This window comes from Haemaphysalis longicornis, unplaced genomic scaffold, assembly GCF_048455015.1.
Source record: "Haemaphysalis longicornis isolate Haplotype H1 unplaced genomic scaffold, Haemaphysalis longicornis Haplotype H1 scaffold_1, whole genome shotgun sequence".
In the NCBI taxonomy this organism is placed as follows: domain Eukaryota; kingdom Metazoa; phylum Arthropoda; class Arachnida; order Ixodida; family Ixodidae; genus Haemaphysalis; species Haemaphysalis longicornis.
The window spans coordinates 108,497,194-108,516,255 of NW_027526203.1; the positions used below are offsets into that span (position 1 = coordinate 108,497,194).

The 19,062-nt window shown below is 50.5% G+C and overlaps 1 protein-coding gene across 3 annotated transcripts in view; it reads right to left on the reverse strand.

Moving 5' to 3' along the window:
• LOC144178920 (nose resistant to fluoxetine protein 6-like) overlaps positions 1–19,062 on the reverse strand; it is a 157,180-nt gene that overhangs the window by 26,149 nt on the left and 111,969 nt on the right. The window lies entirely within an intron of this gene.

A 19,062-nucleotide genomic window follows, 5' to 3' on the forward strand; every position in this document is an offset into this window, starting at 1 on the left:
CACCCATGACACTGAAAACAAGGTATTTTGGAGGGCAGGCTACCAGACTAAGAAGAGTATGCAGTGATAACTAAGACTATATAAAACACCTTAATGAACTAAAGTCCACCCTGGCAAGCAGGAATCACCCGGTCAGCTCGCTGAATATGGCTTACGAAAGAGCATTCGAGCTAGAATAGGACGAAGTGCTCAAGCAACAACGTCGAAACGAAAGCGCCCGACAACCGGCCTTAATAACCAAATTCTCAAACGCGCTCCCTAACATAAACAACATCCTGCGGTAATACTACCCCATTCTAGCCAGTAATGACCGACTTAAAAAGACGTTTCCGGAAGCCCTAAGAGTTACCTACAGAAGAAACGAGAACCTAAAAGACATTTTAGTGCATGCCAAAATTAGCGCTTCCCAGGAACCAGTCATCAGCCCTTGCCTCCGCCCTAGATGCAAGACCTGAAAACATCAGCAGATGGATTGCATTGTCAATATCACTGGCAGCCAATACGTTCACAATATTAATTTAAGCTTCACTTGCAATTCTTCTAACATTGTGTATATGCTATAATGCTCATTCTGTCAAACGCAATACATTGGAGAAACAAGACAACCTATCAACTTACGCCTGAATGGACATCGGGTCGACACTCATAACAGTGCCTCCATAGCAGTCGCGCAACACTTCAACCAGCCGAACCACAATTTCGATGATCTCAAGCTCAATATTCTGCGGTCAAACTTTAAGTCTCCAAGGGACCGGGAATACAGAGAATCGTACTTAATCCATAAATTCAACTGCCTGGAGCCGGCTGGAATCAATGCTTCGAAAGGCAGCTTAGAAACCTTACGGTATCTGAATCGAACAGAAAAATAATGCTCTTACAAAAAATGGGCATCTCCATTCGCAATATTCCTGCCTGCCCATCCCCAAAGCTGATACTTGAATAAAATTTCTGTGCTTTTTCTCCTCCTCCCCCCCCCCCCCTCCCAACCCCCTTTTTCTCTCCTGTCTTGCTCCTAGCCGATTTCGACATACCACGCGCACTCGCCTCCCTCGACCTTCGGCATTTCGTCTTACTAGCTGCTTTACACACACACGCAAAAAGGTAAAAAAAAGAAAAAAGATAGAAAACAGAAAAGAAGTCCTTCAATGTACCGCAAAGCTCCAGGTGGGTTGCACCCGCGCATACCCCTTCTATTTTTCTGCGAACACTAACCTCCCCAGTCGGAATTCTTCAAACTATACGGGCTGTTGCTGTTTACGAGTTTTCTCTCTTACACACAATTCAGCAACCTTGCAATTGTACCCACAAGACGCCCCTCTCGTCCCCGATCTTCCCGGAAGTCTCCTTTGAGGTCGCCCGGCCCCACCGCAGCCCAGCTTAAACCGTTCCCCCCTGTTTTGTCCGACTCTCGCGTAGTCTTCCCTCTTTCTCTACTGCGGGGTTCTGTCACAATAACCACTCCTCCCTTTCTCTCTCACTATTTCGCTCCTTTAAACCGACCGTTGACCCACTCTTCTGTCCTCTTTCCGGCCCCGCTCTTAACAACCTCCCCCCTCTCTCTCCAACTCAATCTGTATCTATAAAAAAGTGTGCCAGAGATGAACCCTGATGCCTTGAAAAAGGCAAGTCTCCTTGTCGAAACGTTGGCAGAGGTCTGCGGCCGCTACCTTCTCCAAAGTATTATTTCTATATATATATATATATATATATATATATATATATATATATATATATATATATATATATATATATATATATATATATATATATATATATATATATATATATATATATATATATATATATATATATATATATATTGTTACGTGGCGGCAGGACAATGATGAGGCGAACCATGGGCGACGATGAAGTGATGTATTTATAAGATGTTGCCGCAGAGCGATGCGATCTATTTACAAGCGGCCATGATCGCTCGGGCCAGCCGCATCCTCTTCGTCGTCTTCGGTGACGGGTTATGGCGCTATGGGGCATTGTCCACATAGGTGCTCCGTGACATTACCCCCCCGTCGGAGGACGACCGACCCGGTCGAGGCCAGGGCAAAGACAGGGTGGCGAAGCGGATGATCAAAACGATGAGAACATGTATAATGAAGTCCTTGCCGCCACTGCTGATGTTGATGGTCGCGATGAGCACCGGCCCCGGAACAGCTGTGACCACCGCCGACCCCACGATGCAGCGTCCAAAGCTTGCGGAGAAGCGCCGGAGATCTGGGCGGGGAAACGTCGTCGGCTATACGTCTGGTCGTGGCTGGTCAGTTCGTCTGGTCTCGGCGGGGCATGGGCAGGGGACACGGGGCTGGGGAATGTCGCGTCCGTGGCTCACCAGGGCTGGGGCGGGCCGACGTTTTCCAAGAGCCAGGATGAGACCGCTTCACGAGGCGAGACGGGGTGAAGCTCGGGGCCGGGATGGGACTGGAACCCGCACCCTCCACCAAAATGTTACGTGGCGGCAGGACAATGATGAGGCGAACCATGGGCGACGATGAAGTGATGTATTTACAAGATGTTGCCGCAGAGCGATGCGATCTATTTACAAGCGGCCATGATCGCTCGGGCCAGCCGCATCCTCTTCGTCGTCTTCGGTGACGGGTTATGGCGCTATGGGGCATTGTCCACATAGGTGCTCCGTGACAATATATATATATATATATATATCAATTGTAGCGTTGATTGTGGACGCGATTGATGTAATCGTCGTAGGCGTTCATGCACGAACAATTCCCCGTTGGGGATATTCGGCTTGGTGCGCGCCCGACGACGAGAAGGCAGAAGCATCGCTTGGAGCACGGGCCGATCGAGTATCGCGTCGGACACAGCTTGCTTAGCACAACGAACCTCGGCTTCCCCGCAGCGCTAACTGCTCGTTAGTGGTCCAATAAACCACGCTTCAATATATACATACAGGGTGTCCGAGCAATCATGCACCAAAATTTAACAAAAGAGCAATGGCGTAACTCGAAGAAAACCTAGTGCATAATGCTTGCAGTACAGTAAAGAAGCGAACAGCAATTTTTTCGCTATTGAGACTGAACTAATTAATTGTAATAAATATCTAACTCGAGAATTACTGTCCTAATCACTGAAGTGTCAATGAGGCATTTGTAGGCACCCACGAGGGGCATCTGCGACGAACTAATTGCGTAATCATTTATTCTGACTGATAAAAAAACCCGCGAAATAGGAACAATACCACGTGACGGCGCTTCCGCGCGCATTGTAAAGCAGCGTCCCCAAATAAGGTGATTGAAAGCAACTGCTTCTCGTAGGTAGGTAGGTAGGAATAACTTTATTGATGCCGGCAACCGACGGTTTAACTCGTCGTGACGTTGGCCAAGCGTCGACCCGGGGTTATGCCCTACTCTGCAATACCCCAGTTCGGCCCGTTTGCGGCGGGTCGTGAGGCTTGTGCTTTTCGAGCGCACCCCGGGCCTGCTGGACGGCCCATAGTTGAGTGTCCTTGTCTGTAGACTGCACTGCACTTTGAAGTTCGGGTGGGTATGTCCTGGAGGTAGCTTCAGTCGGGAACCTGGCGCAGTCCCACATGATGTGCCATTGATCCGCCAAACCCACTGCACAAACACTGCACATACCACTCGGATAGAGTTCTGGGTGAAGCACGTGTAGCACTGCCGGGGCGGGGAGTGACCCGGTCTGTATCTGCCTTAAGATAACGGCCTCCTCCCGACTGAGTGCCGGGTGGGGAGGCGGCATTGTCCGTCGAGCTAGGCGATAACACTTGGTAACTTCGCTATAACTGGTCATTCGGTCCTTGGTTTCAAACCACCACACGGAACGGTCACTCTCGGGGGAGCGGAGGGTAAGCGCTCGCGCCGCCGAATGGGCCGTCTCGTTGTGGTTCGGTGAGGATGTACACTCGCCCGCGTGAGCCGGGAACCACTTGATACGGATGGTGCTGCCGCGGTCTTGGAGCTTGAGCTTGCCGATGATGGCGGCCGCCGGCGCGCACACTCGCCCCTTGGCAAAGTTGCGCACGGCGTTCCTCGAGTCGCTGAGCACGGTGCGACACTCGGCCTCGGAGATCGCCAGAGCGATGGCAACCTCCTCGGCGTCTGTGGCGTCTGTGCACCGCACGCTCGCTGCCGTTGTCTTGGTCCCGGTAGCCGCCGCAACGACCACTGCCGCAAAGCCTTCTCGTTCGTATTCCGAAGCGTCTACGTACCGGGCGTGCGGGTCTTGGGCGTGTTGCTTGGTGAGGGCCTTGGCCCGCGCCTGCCGTCGTTCTTGGTTGTACTCGGGGTGCACGTTCTTCGGGATGGGGTCCACGTGGATGTGGGCCCGCGCCTCCTCGCTGATCTCGCACGGTTGCCGGCTGGGAGCTCGCGGGTTGTAACCTAGGGACGCCAGGATACTGCGGCCCGTCTTGGTGGCAGAGAGGCGCTCCATTTGCGCGGTGAGCTGCGCCTCGGCTATTTCCTCTAGGGTGTTATGGACGCCGAGCTGCAGGAGCCGAGCCGTACTCGTGGTCTCCGTTAAGCCCAGAGCCGTCTTGTAAGCCCGTCGGATCAGCGTGTTGATCTTGGTCCTGTCGGTGACGTGCCAGTTGAGGTAGGCCGCAACGTATGCGATGTGGCTGATTACAAAGGACTGGACGAGGCGCACGAGGCTGTCTTCACGCATGCCAGCCCGTCGCGTCGAGACTCGGTGTATGAGCCGGATGGCTTCCATTGCCTTGGTGGTAAGCTTGTTGATGGTCTCGTCGTTGCGGCCGCTCTTGTTTAACAGCAGACCCAGGACCCTGATTTTGGAAACTTCGGGAATGCGCTGCCCCGATGCAGTCACAATCTTGATGTGATCGCACTCTCGAGGCGGAGCGCGTTTCCGTCCCGCTCGTAGAGGTGTGAAGACGAACAGCTCGGATTTGGCGGGCGAGCACACTAGGCCGGTGCCTTCAAGGTGCTGCTCGATGGTGGTAACCGCCGCTTGCAGCTGTTGCTCGATGCTGGCGTCGGTGCCGCCGGCCACCCACAGGGTAATGTCGTCGGCGTAGATCGTGTGCCGGACGCCGGTCGCCGCCACTGCCCTCGCTACCCCGATCATGACGAGGTTGAACAGCAACGGCGAGATGACTGAACCCTGCGGTGTACCCATGCTGCCGAGCTTGCGTTCAGGTAGCTTGAGGTCTCCGGCGTGCAGTTCCACCGTGCGGTTGGTCAAGAAGTCTTCGATGTAATTGTAGCTCGTTACCCCCATGTTGAGTCTTGATACTTCGGCTAATATGGCTGAGTGTTTGATTTTGTCGAATGCGCTTTGTAAATCGAGCCCCAGAATTACTTTGGTGTCTTGTGTCTTGTTGTCGATGATTTCTTGTTTTAGTTGCAACATGGCGTCTTGTGTGCTGAGTCTGTGCCTGAAGCCGATCATCGTGTCTGGATAGAGGCCTTCCTTCTCCAAGTATTCTTGCCATCGGGTGGCTAACACGTGCTCCAGCACCTTGCCCACGCAGGACGTGAGCGAGATGGGACGCAGGTTGCTAATGTCCGGTGGTTTGCCCGGTTTCGGGATCAGGATTGTTCTTGCCGTTTTCCACTGTCTAGGGAGTTTGCCCGACCGCCAGCATTCGTTAAAGTAACGGGTTAGGGCGTCGATCGATGCATCATCGAGGTTGCGCAGCATCTTGTTGGTAACGAGGTCAGGGCCGGCTGCCGAGCGGGTATTGAGCTCGTGCAGCGCTACCCGTACCTCTGACATGGTAATATCTCGGTCGAGCCACGTGTTGGGCCGCCCACTGTACGGCGGGTGGGTTTCCGTCGGCGTGTCCGGCAGATACTTGGTTTCTAGGATCTTCATAACAGCGTCTTTTCCTTGATGTTGTGTGGCGGTGTGCATGAGGCGGGCCAGACGGTCGCGCTGGTGTGACTTGGTCTTGGTTTCATCTAGAAGGTGCCGAATTAGATTCCAGGTGCATCCGCGGTGTATTTGCCCATCAGCTCGGCTGCAGATTTCGTTCCACTGCTGACGGCACAGGACCTTGCAGTGGTGTTCAATGGCCCTGTTTAAGTCGGCCACCTTCTTTCTCAATTTGCGGTTCAGCCGTTGCCGCTTCCAACGCGCCTGTATCGAACGTTTGGCCTCGATAAGATGGGCCAGGCGGCTGTCCATGGTAACGACGTCCTCGTCCGTTTCGATGGTCTTGGTGGCCGACTGCACTGCATCGCGGAGCTCTGCCGTCCAGGTTTCTATGTCTGTGATGCCTTGTGCTGTCGTGGGACGTCCCTTACGGAAACTGTCCCAGTCCGTCCACTTGTGTGCAATGGTGTGGCCCCGGAATAGGCTGGGTACCGTAATTTCGAGGATGTAGTGATCGCTTCCCAGGTCGACGCCGGTGTTGTGCCATGTTGCTTTGCCCGTGTGGTCGTTCTTGATAAATGTAAGGTCTGGTGTGGTGTCTCGTGCTACGGAGTTTCCTATGCGGGTGGGATGAGCGGGGTCCGTTATCAAGGCACAGTTGTGGTCCAGGGCATCCTGTAACAGGTCCCGTCCCTTGGCCGTGTCCTTTATGTAACCCCACGCTCGATGGGCGGCGTTGAAGTCCCCTCCGATCAGCAAAGTGTTGTCTTTGGCCTGGGTGCTGGCTTTGTGTAGTAGGGTCTTGAATTTCTGTGTGTGGTGCTTGGGGTTACTGTAGATGTTGGCGATGAACAGGCTGCGTTTCCGTTGTTTGCTTGGAAGGATTTCGGTGAAGGTGTACTCCACCCTGCTGCGGCCGTGTTTGAGTTGGTGCTCGATGAACGTGATTCCTTTGCGGATGAACGTGCAGACGCCTCGTCCCTCCGCCGGGCTAACGTGAGCGCGATACCCAGGGAGGGTGGGGGTCGCCGTCGCCGTTTCTTGCAGCAGGATGATGTCGGGTTTCTTGCTTACTGTTGCGATGTGTTGTTGCAGCACTGCTCTCTTGTTGTTGTAACTGTGGCAGTTCCACTGCCAGACCGTAAGGCCCGGCAGCGATCCTATTCTGGCTTGGGGCTGGGACATGATTGTAGCGGAGTTGGGGCTTGCGTCTGTTCTTGGAGGTATGGGTGGTTGCCGAATTGCGCCGCAAAGATGGGGCTGCAGACTATGGGCTTGAGAGTCTGTTCAATGAAGCCGAACTGCTCTTGTATGTTGCGGAAGGACGTGGTGATCAACTCCTCCAGTCGCGCCAATCGTTGGTCGGTGACGGCAGCCGTGCTGGCGTACGTGTTACCGATCGCTTCAATTTTTGCTTCGAGCTTAGTTTCCAATTCGGTCAGTTCTGTGTGGTTTTGTGATGACGTGCGTGCTCGTTTCTTGGGAGTTGGATCAGTTGTCTTCTCTTCCTGGGGCGCGTCTTGGGCTGTGTCCATTGATTGTGTGCCTTGGTCTGATGGCGTGCAGGTGCTCTGCTCGTTGGTAACGGCGGGTGTAGGTGTCTCGTTAGACTGTCGTGGGGCAGTGATTGGCTGGGCTTGTTGGGCTTGGAGTTCTTTCTTGACCTCGGCTAGCTCTTGGGCAAGCCGACGCGTGGTTTTTACCAGCGTTGCGTTGGTCGCGCGGAGTTGTTCAAGTTCCTTGTAGTAGGGGCTGGTAGTCCACGCCTGCCAGCTGCTCGGAGTGCTTCGGCTAGTAGTGGCGCTGTTGGAACTAACGCTGCTACTTTTAACTTTGCCCCTTGCTGCGTCCGCCCAGCTGACTCTGTCAAATGAGTCACGGCCGCGGGATGCGCTGCGCGATGCACTACGGGAAGCGTGGCGTGACGCATGGCGCGATGCGCTGCGTGACGCGCGGCGTGATCCGCTACGGGAAGCACTGCGCGAGCGGGAACGTCCAAGGCGTGGAAACGAGCTTGATTCGAGTGCTTGTTTTTGCCGTTCTTCGGCGTTACGGCGTTCCCATCGCCTTCGCCGCACGACGTATGGAACCTTGTATTTGGCTCTGCAGAAGCGATCCCCGGTGGGGTGTTCTCCGCCGCAGAGCTTGCATTTGGGGACACACTTGTGGCCCTCTTTTGGATTACAAACGCCACATGTAAGGCAAACACGTACGCTTGGTGTGGGGCACACGTCGCGCCTGTGACCGACCTTGCCGCATACTTTGCAAACTTCTATTTGCTTCCTGTAAAGACTGCACGGGTAGAGCGTGGATCCGTAACGCACATACCTGGGAACCTTGGTACCGTTGAACACAACGATTACTGTCGTCGTGTTCCCGATACGCTTCGCCCCTGCGGCAAGGGGGTTGTACTTAGTAACGATCTGCTGCATTATTTCGGCTTCGCTGTCCTCAAGCCCTATGCCCCTAATCACGCCCTTGACTGTGTCGTGGGCGGTCGTTCCGTAAGCGCTCACTTCGTATATTTTGCCTTGGACGTTGATAGCTTGAATTCGAGCATACTTCTCCGCTCGCTCGACGCTCGGAGTGCTGAGCACCATAATGTTCTGCTGGGTATTGGGACACGCCATATCCTCAGCGCGATCTGCCTTCTCAATTCCTGCTGCGGCCATGATGGCGGTTGCCACGCATGCAGCTCCTGCCTTGAAAATATCGAGTCCTCCGCGGGGCCGCACGACGATCTTAATTTCGTCTGCAGGCATGGCTGGCATGCGAGCTGCCCGAATCACTGCGGTCCGGAAGTTTTTGTTGAACTTCGGCTTCTGCTGAGAGCTCGGAGTATCGGTACGAGAAGTCGACTCACCCTGCGTTGCTTGCCGGCGTGGTCGGCTCTTGTGCCCGCCGATGTGCAGCCATCCGGGCGAGCGCTGAAATTCCTCGGGTGTAATTTCTTCTCCGTCTACTTGCACGCACATTTGGGAAACCTGGGAACCGTGCGTCGAAGCGGCGGCGGAGCCCTCCATGTTGTCGTGGCAGAAGAACGGCTGGCTAGGCCTAGCGAGCCCTGGGTTCGCTTAGGCTTAGCGGTTCCTCGTGGCGATGAACCAGGAAAAGTCCGATAAATCGATGAAAAACGCACCTTCGATGGAACGTCGGGTATCGGGTGATAGCGGATGCCTTTACGAACACATTGGTAATGAAATCTTCGGGATCCAAACTAATTAGCACTGCGAAAGCGGGCATTAAGAACGGAGCCGATATGAACACGTCTGTTCACCACGGCGACCGCAGCGCCACCCTCAACTGCTTCTCGTGTTACCCGCCCAAAGAGACAGCGCATAACCTTGATTATGGCATGCATGGAAGGAGCAGCAACAGCAAAATTCGCGGGGCGCGTGTGCTGATAAGGCACAAACTCGGCGGCGATTTCTGCTTTCTTTCTTTTGGTTATTTCATTCTAGCTAACTCAGACGAAGCCTGTTTGAGAGCTTTGCTTTACAATGCGCGCAGAGGCGCCGTCACGTGGTATTTTTCATATTTGGCGGGTTTTCTTTATCAGACAGAATAGATGAGTACGCAATTAGTTCATCGCTGAAAATACCGCAGTTAGATGCCTCTCGTGGGTACCTTCAAGTGTCTCATTGACAATTTAGTGATTAGGACAGTACTTCTCTAGTTAGATAATTAATTACAATTAATTAATCAAGTCTCATTAACGAAGAAAATACTGTCCGCTTCTCCACAGTACTGAAAACATCATGCACTAGGTTGTCTTCGAGTTACGCCATTAATCTTTTTTTAAATCTTGGTGCATGATAGCTGGGACACCATGTATATATATATACATATATATACGATAGAGAAGTCAAACTGAAAAACATAACAACATTTATTCTAACGTTTCGGCCGGGGACCTCTTTGAAAAAGTCCGGTCCCCGGTCGGAACGTTAGAATAAATGTTGCTATGTTTTTCAGTTTGACTTCTCTATCGTACAGCAAACTTCATAGCACGAGCAAGAATATGTAGGAGAGGAAACGCCCATTGCGGCAGGCGCGATTGAGCGACCAGATAATGTCACATGATAACTACGGCGACCTACGGACCTTCGCAGCTGCGGCGGCGAACAGTTTGACAGGTGCACCTGGTTGAATGTATTAAAAGCAATACTGTTGTTTGCAGCATTCGCCACAAGGCGTAAATCGCTATGCGCTCGAGCTGCTGCGCGACGCGGGGACGGAACGACCGTTTATCTCGGACGTAGCTCGCGCGCGCGCGTGCGCGCGTCATAAACTGGCCGGTGCACTCAACTCGCTTCGAGCGCATCATCGCGAGATAAGGCCGTGCGTTTACAGGTTTTACATTTTTTTGCGTTTACGGGTTTGTATTTTGGGCTTGGTGCTCACGCAAGATTGCTTACGCATTAAAAGAAAATACCCATTTTATTCGCTGGTACCGGCCGGTTTAAATTTGACAGAAAATTAATCGCGAAGGCGGGCTCTCCAGCCAACAGAAGCGCAGAAGAGCGCACACACTCTCGCTTCGGCCACGGAATGTTTCGGTGGCCCGGTGAAACGCCGAAGCGATGCCGCGGCCGGGTTGGACTGGGTGAGCGCGAACAGAACGCACGCCGGCCGTGGCGATGACCGCGCACTTCCTTCGCTTGCCGTCAGATGCCGGAAACTTGACGTTCGCCAAGTGCTTGTGACGTTATCAGGCTGCCCCAGGAAGCTCAGCTTCCCCTCCTATTTTAAAGCAAAGCTTTTTACCTCTACCCCCCAAGGGTTCTTTCGCGACCGTTGGTGTCACCAGAAAACTCCAGCGAACAAATAAAAACATTTAGTGGCACCGCCGGGAATCGAACCTGGAACTAACAGACTAACAAAGCGAGAGCCCGTCGTCTTACCGATTTAGCTACGAGCCCACACGAAGAGACGGAAGACAGGTGGTGTACTCACTAAGTACATCTACGGGTTTACCCCCTTCGTTCTCGCTGAATGCCACGTGAAAGCGTCACGCGACCACTCATGCCCGTCTAGCGGCCCTGTGCGCACCTTGCTCATGTGCTAAGAGTTACAAAAATGAAAGGAAGCTCACACCAATGCATGACATCTCATTTCCAGTACGCCAATGTGCTAAAGCCTGTGGCCTCCAGTGTTTACGTAAAAAATCACAGCTCCTTGTCGTCCGCCCTCACGCCAAATCAAGGAATACATTCAAATACTCCTTGATGGCCAGACCATCACTCCAAGCCCCAGCATCAAGATCCTGGGACTACATCTCGAGGCTAACACCAAGAGGGACGTCTCCTGGCATCGCCTCAAAAACAGCATTAATCAAATCATACACATGATCAGGCGACTTGCCACCAAGAAGCGAGGCCTAAAAGAATCCGGTACCTTTCGATTAATTGAAAATTTTGTCCTCTCGAGAGTCACTTACGTCAACCCCATTTCTTCTTCTCGACAAGGAAGACATAGAGATGCCTTATATAATGATTAGAAAGGCGGTCGAGCAGGCCATTGGACTTCTCATTAGTGCGTCCACACAGAGGCTGCTTAGCACGGGACTCCACAACACGGTGGAAGAGCTGATAGAAGGCCATCTTTCAAACCAGAAGGTCCGACTCAGAACTGCGGTGGGTAACCGCATGCTTCACCAGATTGGCTGGGCAGCCCAGAATGTCACTCCGCTTGACGTACTCCCGGACTCTTGCCGACTAAAATTAAAAATGCTCCCTTTGCTTAGGAATATGAACCCCTCACATGACGAGGGTCACCGAAAAGCACGGGCTCAAGCGCTAAACACCGCCCTCGGTGGGGATCACGCAGTTGTTTACACAGACGCCTGCAAATATCTAGGGTAGCAATACGCCATCATCGTGGCTACCTCCAGAACCAACCTCCTTGCGTGTACCTCGCTAAGGACCCAAGAAATGACGGCAGCAGAAGAGGCAGCCATCACTTTAGCTCTCACTCAACCAGGGGTTCGGAGGGTAGTCACCGATTTCCAGCAAGCCTACTGGAATTACCAGTCGGGTTGGGTGTCCTGACCTGCACTGCGCGTGCTAAAAAACCCCTCCCCAAATGGTTACATTCAGCTCATCTGGACACCCCCTCACGCTTCAATGTAGGGCAACAAATACGCCCACGCAACAATCCTGCGCTTTTACCTCTCGTGCTATGGAGCTGCACGAGGACAGTCTCCCGCTTGTCACGTTCAGGGAGATAACCCAGCATTATCGCCTTCTGAGACAGACCGTACCTTAGCCTTACCGTGACCTTTCCAAAGAACAACAAACTACCCTACGACTCATACAATCGGGGCTCCTTCCCACAGCCTACGGGTCTTCACTTAATGCATCCGAATCGCTACGACGCTGAATGTAATTTTTTCTCAGAAGTAGGAACACTCCGCCCCGTAATCGGGGCGTGCGACTTTAGCCCTAAGCACCCTCCTCTCTTTCTGTCAACTACCCAACAAGAGCAATGGGAGATGCTGCTGTCCAGCCCCTCTCTACCTACCCAACTTCAGCGGGTGGACATAACACAGGCCGCGCGGAGTGCATATGGGCCCCACAGAATAAGGAATCACTCCCCAGGGCTGCACTCTGGGCCGTTCAGAAATTTGAACAGAAGTATTTCTTCCTCCTCAACCTCCTTCTGTGCCGCAAATCTCGTCGCCTCCCTCCGCGGCGCAGAGACGTTGAAGTCAGATCGTCTAACACCGGGTTGGAGCATACTTTAATTTTATAAAAAAAGTTTCCACTCTTGTGCTACACCAATACAATTCAACCAAAAAGCGTTCATGCATCGTGAATTGATTTCACCTTACCAATAATATCTCTTTGAAGTAATAAATGGTGTGGTTAAGTGCATTTTCTCTCTGCTTTTACTATTTGTGGAGCGATGTGAGTAAATTAAAGTGACGTCGCATGGGTAATCGTTATGGGTGCCGTTTACAGCTTTGTTTTCCAACCACATTCACGGGGTGGATTGGCGGGATTTTTTTTATTCTTGCTCCGTGCCTCATAGCCAGGAACCTTTTCTCTTAAACTATATATATATATATATATATATATATATATATATATATATATAGGGCGAAACAAAAAATTTTGAGCACGGTAGATACCACGATTGTTGCCAACATTCCAGGAAAGACGCTTGGTTTCGTCAGGGCAAACCCTGGCGTGGCTGGCACGATTCATATAGGGGTAAGTCCCCAGGTGAGAGGACAGAAGGAAGTGGAATGCAGGAACCGGATTGGTTTGGGAGTATGCAGGGGGAGATATTGAGGAGGAAAAGAAGGTCGTATAGTTTGAGCTGCGAAGTCTGTAAGAGGAAAGCCAGGTGTGGTGGATATTCTGGGAAATTCTTGGAAGGAAATAATGAGAGGGTGTTTGTTGCTACGCCGCGTGGACTACAGCAAGGTTCTCAGAAACGCCGGAAGCAGAACAGGTGGTGAGAGAAGTTCTTATCAGAAGGTATCTGCAAGCCCCAGGTCAAAAGAAAAGGAAGGGAAGGGGAACAATAACTAGGTCAGGGGAAAAACAAGGAAAAGCCACACACACACACACACACACACACACACACACACACACACACACACACACGCACACACGCACGCACGCACACACACACACACACGCACGCACACACGCATGCACGCACGCACACGCACACGCGCGCGCGCACACACACAGACACACACACACGCACGCACGCACGCACGCACGCATGCACGCGCGCACGCACGCACACACACACACACACACACACACAAAGCAATAACTGCACAACTGAAATGCCACGTGTCACCAACAGCTATGTTCCTGGAACAGACAATTTCTGAAACTCAAAAACAAAAAGATAAAGTTAAAAGGACGTACGGGGCGAAGAAAAGGCGGAGCAAAAAAGACGGAAAAAATAAAAATAATATGGAATTCCAGAGCAAAGGTTGAAGGGATGCCTGCGCGTACTAAACTGGATGCTAAGGAATAAAAACAAAATGAATTAGGTGACGACATAAGGAGCAGAGGGAGGGGCCATATTGTTTGGATAAGGTACCTTATCAATTGGATGTAGTTTGGATAAGGTAGTACCTTATCCAAACAATATGACCTCTGCACCAGTCGTTGCACCATTGAGCTACTTTATTAAACGCGTTGTTAAGGTTCAACTGCGATTAACTGAGTTCATCTGCGAATAACCGGATCTTTATATCAATATTCTCTGTTATATCGTTAACAAATTTCAAAAAGAATAACGGAGCCAGATCACTGCCTTTCGGACGCATTGTCGCCATACTGTATATATATAAAGTAATACTCGAAATCGCATATCCCGAAAAATTGGCTAAGTGGAAATTTGCCGCTGCACAGAACCATATCCCACACGTCCCATGTATTTGTTGGCCTTTATTTCAAAGTATCTTTGGGCCAAGCTGCGGATATCTCGAAATCTTGACTGAGAGTGCAATGAAAATTTCACCACCACGTACTGTTTTACAAGATTCGCGCAATGCTGCCATGCCTGAGTCCCTCGATTTTTATTCTCGTTTAGCCGCGCCTACCACAGAGCCGATGTTTTCCCCGAACGGAAGTCTGAGCCTAGACGCATATCAACTTCGTCAAGCAACTATGTGGAACGTCATGTGACAGTGGAGATATGCGCAGAGGTACAGCGTACTACAAGATAGATGTGTCGTGCGGGGGAAAACCGAATGGAGAGCCCGAGTCCCTTTGCGGTGGAAAAAAATCTATGGAGTGTAGTCGAAATAAGGTTAAAGATTAAGTAAACACCTAAAAACACGTCTTATCCACCTACATCCAGTTACGATGATGATATAGTGGACGTGTTTGACGAAGACATCGCATTGGCAAAGAATTAAGTAAAAACTCTGTACTCGCTTGTTATGGGCGATGTCAATGCAAAATGTAGGGACAAAACAGTTACGGGAGCATGGGGTAGGACAGTTTGGCCTTAGCTCTAGAAACAGTCGCGGGGAAATGCGGGTCGCCATTTCTGATAATAAATACATACTTCTGGAAAAGAAAGAATGCAAAATGGACTTCGAAGGGCCCAAATACTGAAACAGAAAACGAGATCGACGTCAGGTTAACCCGCACACCAGGCATGGTGCACGATGTTTGAAGTATTTGGTAGTGTTAAAACAAGTGATCACACGATGGTCAGACGTATTCACCTGGATGTGGGGAAAGAACGATTAAAAATTCTGCAGTGTAAGTGGCCTAACGTGCTCTCCGTCGGAACAAAAGCCGATGAAGTCAGATTGTTACTTGAAAACACATTCTCCGCGTTGGTCAATGCAAGCAATTTTCTGGGAACTGCCAATTACCATTTCACAAATGTAGTCATTCAGTCAGCACTACCTGTAGGAGAAAGCCAGCCAAAATTATACGAGTCCAAGGTATTACAGAAAACTAAGTACCTCATTGACAAGCGTAAAAAAATACTAGCCTGAATTGCGCGGGACCGAATAAAAATGGCAGATCTGTCCAAATTGATCAGCAAAGCAAAACTGCCGGCATCCGTGCATTTGATGTTGCAAAGGTTGAAGCAACATTCAAACGCGGAGGAAGTTTTCAAACGAGCAGAAGCAAGCTCACTATTGGAATAAATAGCATGTATGCACTCCTGGACGCTACGGGTAACGTAACAAATGATATTGATGACATACTAAACAAAAGCCTACAAATTCTACACGAAATAGTTTGCTTCTGCTTCTGAGTCAGAGGAAAGATTTTCTGTAACTGTTATCGATCAGCTTCTGCCGGTGATGATGAGGTCACAACGCAGATCCAAGCAATGAAGAAAGGTATAGCTCCAGGAGACAATGCGATTACTGGTGATATATTATCTCTCGCAGGGCCCGTTGTACTAACAAAGTTTCTAGCCTTATTTTAGCAGTGCCTGAAGTTTTTAATGGTGCCAAAGGCATGGGAAAATGAGAATTTAGTTTTTCTCTATTAGAAACGTGATGCCAAAGAAAAAAAAAAGGTACAGGTCCATCAGCCTTCTCTCGGTTATCTAGGAATTATTTACGAAGGTAATTTACAGTCCCATAAGTTGCACTGTGAACTTTCACACAGCCACGCGAACAGGCCTGTTTCAGGAAAGGTTTCTCATTTTAATAAGGATAGCATCTTGGGCAAGTTGGTACTCCATAGCAAAAATACAATTGCGGAAAAGAGGGGGGAAATGGACGAAGTAAAGAACGGACACACACGGCACGCACTTGGAAGTGTGCGTCGCGTGTGTCCGTTGTTTACTTCATCTGCGTCCCCCATTTCTTGCGCAATTATATTTTTGTTTTTTTCATTTTCGACTATATTCACGCTATCAGCCAAGTAATCGAAAGTGTTCCGAGTGCAATGTACCGCTGTAATGACATTCATAGATTATGAAAAAAATCGCCCCAATCCCGTGAATGTGGTTGGAAAGCAAAGCTGTAAACGCCACCCGTAACGATTACCCATGTGACGTCACTTAAATTCACTCACATCGCTCTACAAATAGTAAAACCAGAGAGAAGTGAAATGCACTTACCCACGCCATTTATTACTTCAAAGAGATATTCTTGGTAAGGTTAAATCAATGCATGATGCATGAATGGTGTTTGGTTGAGTTGTATTGGTATAGCACAAGAGTGGAAACTTTTTTTATAAAATTAAAGTAAGCTCCAACCCGGTGTTAGACGATCTGACTTCTCCGTTTCTGCGCCGCGGACGGAGGTGACGAGATTTGCGGCAGAGAAGGAGGAGGAGGACGAAGAAATACTTCTGTTCAGATTTCTGAATGGCTCAGAGTGCAGCTCTGGGAAGTGATTTCTTCTTCTGTGAGGCCCATATGCAGTCCGAGCGGCCTGTGTTCTGTCCACCCGCTGAAGCTGGGTAGGTAGAGAGTGCCTGGACAGCAGCATCTCCCATTGCTCTTGTTGGGTAGTTGACGGAAAGAGAGGAGGGTGCTCAGGGCTAAAGTAGCACACCCCGATTACAGGGTGGAGTGTTCCTACTTCTGAGCAAAATCTACATTCGGCGTCGTAGCGATTCGGATACATTAAGTGAAGACGCGTAGGCTGTAGGAAGAAGCGCAGGCTTGTTGGGTGGGCGTATTTGTTGCCCTCCATTGAAGCGTGAGGGGTTGTCCAGATGAGCTGAATGGAACCGTTTGGGGAGTGCTTTTGAGCAAGCGCAGTGCAGGTCGGTACACCCAACCCGACAGGTAATTCCAGTAGGCTTGCGGGGAATCGGTGATTACACTCCGAACCCCTGGTTGAGTGAGAGCCGAGGTGATGGCTGCCTCTTCTGCTGCCGTCAATTCTTGGGTTCTAGGCGAGGTACACGCAAGGAGGTTGGTTCTGGAGGTAGCCTCGAGGATGGCGTATTGCTGCCCTCGATATTTGGAGACGTCTGTGTAGATAACTGCATGATCCCCAGCGAGGGTGGCGTTTAGCGCTTGAGCCCGGGATTTTTGGCGACCCTCGTCATGTGAGGGGTTCATATTTCTAAGCAAAGGGAGCATCTTTAGTTTTAGTCGCCAAGAGTCTGGGAGTACGTCAAGCGGAGTGACATTCTGGGCTGCCCAGCCAATCTAGCGAAGCATGCGGTTACCCACCGAAGTTCTGACTCGGACCTTATGGTTAGAAAGATAGCCTTCTATCAGCTCTTCCACCGTGTTGCGGAACCCCGTGCTAAGCAGCCTCTGTGTGGACGCACTCATGAGAAGACCAATGACCTGCTCGACCGCCTTTCTAATCATTATATAAAGCATCTCTATGTCTTCCTTGTCGAGAAGAAGACAGGGGGTTGACGTAAGTGACTCTCGAGAGGAGAAAAGCTTCAAATAATTGAAAGGTACCGGATTCATTTAGGCCTCTTTTCTTGGTGGCAACTCGCCTGATCATGTATAGGATTTGATTAATGCTGTTTTTGAGGCGCTGCAAGGAGACGTCACTCTTGGTGTTAGCCTCGAGATGTAGGCCCAAGATCTTGATGCTGGGGCTTAGAGCGATGACCTGGCCATCAAGGAGTATTTGAATGTATTCTTTGGTTTGGCGTGAGGGAGGACGACAAGGAGCTGTTATTTTTTACGTGAACATTGGAGGCCACAGGCTTTAGTACATTGGCGTACTAGAAGTGAGATGCCATGCATTGGTGTGAGCTTCCTTTAATTTTTGTAACTCTTAGCACATGAGCAAGGTGCGGGGTGTGAGTGGTCGCGTGACGCTTTCACGTGGCATTCAGCGAGAACGAAGGGGGTAAACCCGTAGATGTGCTTGGTGAGTACACCACCTGTCTTCCCCGTCTTCGCGTGGGCTCGTAGCTAAATCGTTAAGACAACGGGCTCTCGCTTTGTTAGTCTGTTAGTTCCAGGTTCGATTCCCGGCGGTGCCAGTAAATGTTTTTATTTGTTCGCTGGAGTTTTCTGGTGACACCAACGGTCGCGAAAGAACCCTTGGGGGGTAGAGGTAAAAAGCTTTGCTTTAAAAGCATTTGACTCAGTGCCACACTTCAGCAGTAATACGGGCGTTGCTTGATCGCGGCGTCGACGAAGCATGCATTGAGTTCTTCAAAGATATATACGACGGATGCAACGGAAACTATGCGGCTCCATCACGGAACTTGTAAATTTCCTATACAAAAGGGTGCACGGCAAGGGGACACAATATCGCCACAACTATTTACAGCCTGCTTGGAGGGTGGGATCAGAACGCTTATTTAGATGAAAGCCCGGGTGTGAATCAATGGGGAATATCTGGTCCTGGTACTCTTCATTATACTGTTCGAATATCGACATGGCCCTCTTCAGTCGAAGCAGCCAGGGTTTGCATCGCATGCTTTGCCAATTGTGCTCGGAAAGTATGGCTGCAGGCTTAAAAATAAACGCTAAAAAATCCAAGGTAATGTCGTATCAGCCCGACAAGGCACATCACTTAGAGGTAGGTAATAAAGTCTTGGAAACAGTCGCCCAATACTTATACCTTAGGGGTCATAGCTGCTGATCCAAACCATAAACCGGAAATTTCCTGCAGAATAAGCATAGGAAGGGCTGATTCCGGTGAGAATTCAGGTATTCTGACTGGAAAGCTTCGCCTGTCACTCAAGAAGCTTGTATTCGTCTTTGCAGTGTGGACTTAAGGGGAAGAAACGTGGGGATCACCAAACGACGTGAAAGGAAACTTACATCGGCCCAGCGGGCCATGGAACGGAG